Genomic DNA, 4,766 nt, shown 5'->3' on the forward strand with positions numbered 1-4,766 from the left:
CCCCCCTCTCTCTCAGGGAGATATCTGTACAGTGACTGGTGTCTCTCAGTCCTCTCTCTCTGTCTCTCTCTCTCAGGGAGATATCTGTACACTGACTGGTGTCTCTCAGTCCCCAGGCTCAGGGAGATATGTGCACACTGACTGGTGTCCCTCAGTCCCCTCTCTCTCTCTCAGGGAGATATCTGTACACTGACTGGTGTCTCTCAGTCCCCTCTCTCTCTCAGGGAGATATCTGTACACTGACTGGTGTCTCTCAGTCCCCTCTCTCTCTCAGGGAGATATCTGTACACTGACTGGTGTCTCTCAGTCCCCTCTCCCTCTCAGGGAGATATCTGTGCACTGACTGGTGACTCTCAGTCCCCCCTCTCTCTCAGGGAGATATCTGTACAGTGAGTGGTGTCTCTCAGTCCTCTCTCTCTGTCTCTCTCTCTCAGGGAGATATCTGTACACTGACTGGTGTCTCTCAGTCCCCAGTCTCAGGGAGATATGTGCACACTGACTGGTGTCTCTCAGTCCCCTCTCTCTCTCTCAGGGAGATATCTGTGCACTGACTGGTGTCTCTCAGTCCCCTCTCTCTCTCTCTCAGGGAGATATCTGTACACTGACTGGTGTCTCTCAGTCCCCCCTCTCTCTCAGGGAGATACCTGTACACTGACTGGTGTCCATCAGTCCCCCCCTCTCTCTCAGGGAGATATCTGTACACTGACTGGTGTCTCTCAGTCCCCTCACTCTCTGTCAGGGAGATATCTGTACACTGACTGGTGTCTCTCAGTCCTCTCTCTCTCTCTCTCAGGGAGATATCTGTACACTGACTGGTGTCTCTCAGTCCCCTCTCTCTCAGGGAGATATCTGTACACTGACTGGTGTCTCTCCGTCCCCTCTCTCAGGGAGATATCTGTACACTGACTGGTGTCTCTCAGTCCCCTCTATCAGGGAGATATCTGTACACTGACTGGTGTCTCAGTCCCCCCTCTAACTCTCTCTCTCAGGGAGATATTTGTAAACTGACTGGTGTCTCTCAGTCCGCTCTCTCTCTGTCTGTCGGGGAGATATTTGTATCCTGAATGGTTTCTCACAGTCACCCCTCTCTCTCTCAGGGAGATATCTGTACACTGACTGGTGTCTCTCAGTCTCCTCTCTCTCCCAGGGAGATATCTGTACACTGACTGGTGTCTCTCAGTCCCCTCTCTCTCTCTCTCAGGGAGATAACTGTACACTGACTGGTGTGTCTCAGTCCCCTCTCTCTCTCAGGGAGATATCTGTACACTGACTGGTGTCTCTCAGTCCTCTCTCTCTCTCTCTCAGGGAGATATCTGTACACTGACTGGTGTCTCTTAGTCCCCTCTCTCAGGGAGATATCTGTATACTGACTGGTGTCTCTCATTCCACTCTCTCAGGGAGATATCTGTACACTGACTGGTGTCTCTCAGTCCCTTCTCTCAGGAAGATATCTGTACACTGACTGGTGTCTCTCAGTCCCCTCTCTCTCTCTCAGGGAGATATCTGTACACTGACTGGTGTCTCTCAGTCCCCTCTCTCTCTCTCAGGGAGATATCTGTGCACTGACTGGTGTCTCTCAGTCCACTGTCTCTCAGGGAGATATCTGCGCACTGACTGGTGTCTCTCAGTCCCCTCTCTCTGGGAGATATCTGTACACTAACTGATGTCTCTCAGTCCCCAGTCTCAGGGAGATATCTGCACACTGACTGGTGTCTCTCAGTCCCCTCTCTCTCTCTCAGGGAGATATCTGTACACTGACTGGTGTCTCTCAGTCCCCTCTCTCTCTCAGGGAGATATCTGTGCACTGACTGGTGTCTCTCAGTCCACTGTCTCTCAGGGAGATATCTGCGCACTGACTGGTGTCTCTCAGTCCCCTCTCTCTGGGAGATATCTGTACACTAACTGATGTCTCTCAGTCCCCAGTCTCAGGGAGATATCTGCACACTGACTGGTGTCTCTCAGTCCCCTCTCTCTCTCTCAGGGAGATATCTGTACACTGACTGGTGTCTCTCAGTCCCCTCTCTCTCTCAGGGAGATATGTGCACACTGACTGGTGTCTCTCAGTCCCCTCTCTCTCTCTCAGGGAGATATCTGTGCACTGACTGGTGTCTGTCAGTCCACTGTCTCTCAGGGAGATATCTGCGCACTGACTGGTGTCTCTCAGTCCCCTCTCTCTCTCTCTCTCAGGGAGATATCTGTACACTGACTGGTGTCTCTCAGTCCCCTCTCTCTCTCAGGGAGATATCTGTACACTGACTGGTGTCTCTCAGTCCCCTCACTCTCTGTCAGGGAGATATCTGTACACTGACTGGTGTCTCTCAGTTCCCTCTCTCTCTCTCAGAGAGATATCTGTACACTGACTGGTGTCCCTCAGTCCCCTCTCTCTCAGGGAGATATCTGTACACTGACTGGTGTCTCTCAGTCCCCTCTCTCTCTCAGAGAGATATCTGTACAGTGACTGGTGTCTCTCAGTCCCCAGTCTCAGGGAGATATGTGCACATTTACTGGTGTCTCTCAGTCCCCTGTCTCACTCTCAGGGAGATATCTGTACACTGACTGGTGTCTCTCAGTCCCCTCACTCTCAGGGAGATATCTGTACACTGACTGGTGTCTCTCAGTCCCTTCTCTCTCTCAGGGAGATATCTGTACACTGACTGGTCTCTCTCAGTCCCCAGGCTCAGGGAGATATGTGCACACTGACTGGTGTCCCTCAGTCCCCTCTCTCTCTCTCAGGGAGATATCTGTACACTGACTGGTGTCTCTCAGTCCCCTCTCTCTCTCAGGGAGATATCTGTACACTGACTGGTGTCTCTCAGTCCCCTCTCCCTCTCAGGGAGATATCTGTGCACTGACTGGTGACTCTCAGTCCCCCCTCTCTCTCAGGGAGATATCTGTACAGTGACTGGTGTCTCTCAGTCCTCTCTCTCTGTCTCTCTCTCTCAGGGAGATATCTGTACACTGACTGGTGTCTCTCAGTCCCCAGTCTCAGGGAGATATGTGCACACTGACTGGTGTCTCTCAGTCCCCTCTCTCTCTCTCAGGGAGATATCTGTACACTGACTGGTGTCTCTCAGTCCCCTCACTCTCAGGGAGATATCTGTACACTGACTGGTGTCTCTCAGTCCCCTCTCTCTGTCAGGGAGATATCTGTACACTGACTGGTGTCTCTCAGTCCCCAGGCTCAGGGAGATATGTGCACACTGACTGGTGTCCCTCAGTCCCCTCTCTCTCTCTCAGGGAGATATCTGTACACTGACTGGTGTCTCTCAGTCCTCTCTCTCTCTCTCAGGGGGATATCTGTACACTGACTGGTGTCTCTTTGTCCCCTCTCTCAGGGAGATATCTGTATACTGACTGGTGTCTCTCATTCCACTCTCTCAGGGAGATATCTGTACACTGACTGGTGTCTCTCAGTTCCCTCTCTCTCTCTCAGAGAGATATCTGTACACTGACTGGTGTCCCTCAGTCCCCTCTCTCTCAGGGAGATATCTGTTCACTGACTGGTGTCTCTCAGTCCCCTCTCTCTCTCAGAGAGATATCTGTACAGTGACTGGTGTCTCTCAGTCCCCAGTCTCAGGGAGATATGTGCACATTTACTGGTGTCTCTCAGTCCCCTGTCTCACTCTCAGGGAGATATCTGTACACTGACTGGTGTCTCTCAGTCCCCTCACTCTCAGGGAGATATCTGTACACTGACTGGTGTCTCTCAGTCCCCTCTCTCTCTCAGGGAGATATCTGTACACTGACTGGTGTCTCTCAGTCCCCAGGCTCAGGGAGACATGTGCACACTGACTGGTGTCCCTCAGTCCCCTCTCTCTCTCTCAGGGAGATATCTGTACACTGACTGGTGTCTCTCAGTCCCCTCTCTCTCTCAGGGAGATATCTGTACACTGACTGGTGTCTCTCAGTCCCCTCCCCCTCTCAGGGAGATATCTGTGCACTGACTGGTGACTCTCAGTCCCCCCTCTCTCTCAGGGAGATATCTGTACAGTGACTGGTGTCTCTCAGTCCTCTCTCTCTGTCTCTCTCTCTCAGGGAGATATCTGTACACTGACTGGTGTCTCTCAGTCCCCAGTCTCAGGGAGATATGTGCACACTGACTGGTGTCTCTCAGTCCCCTCTCTCTCTCTCAGGGAGATATCTGTACACTGACTGGTGTCTCTCAGTCCCCTCACTCTCAGGGAGATATCTGTACACTGACTGGTGTCTCTCAGTCCCCTCTCTCTCTCAGGGAGATATCTGTACACTGACTGGTGTCTCTCAGTCCCCAGGCTCAGGGAGATATGTGCACACTGACTGGTGTCCCTCAGTCCCCTCTCTCTCTCTCAGGGAGATATCTGTACACTGACTGGTGTCTCTCAGTCCCCTCTCTCTCTCAGGGAGATATCTGTACACTGACTGGTGTCTCTCAGTCCCCTCTCTCTCTCAGGGAGATATCTGTACACTGACTGGTGTCTCTCAGTCCCCTCTCCCTCTCAGGGAGATATCTGTGCACTGACTGGTGACTCTCAGTCCCCCCTCTCTCTCAGGGAGATATCTGTACAGTGAGTGGTGTCTCTCAGTCCTCTCTCTCTGTCTCTCTCTCTCAGGGAGATATCTGTACACTGACTGGTGTCTCTCAGTCCCCAGTCTCAGGGAGATATGTGCACACTGACTGGTGTCTCTCAGTCCCCTCTCTCTCTCTCAGGGAGATATCTGTGCACTGACTGGTGTCTCTCAGTCCCCTCTCTCTCTCTCTCAGGGAGATATCTGTACACTGACTGGTG

The sequence above is a fragment of the Chiloscyllium plagiosum genome, unplaced genomic scaffold (genome assembly GCF_037043375.1).
Source record: "Chiloscyllium plagiosum isolate Xiang-an unplaced genomic scaffold, Cpla_swu_hap1 HiC_scaffold_38, whole genome shotgun sequence".
NCBI classification, from domain to species: domain Eukaryota; kingdom Metazoa; phylum Chordata; class Chondrichthyes; order Orectolobiformes; family Hemiscylliidae; genus Chiloscyllium; species Chiloscyllium plagiosum.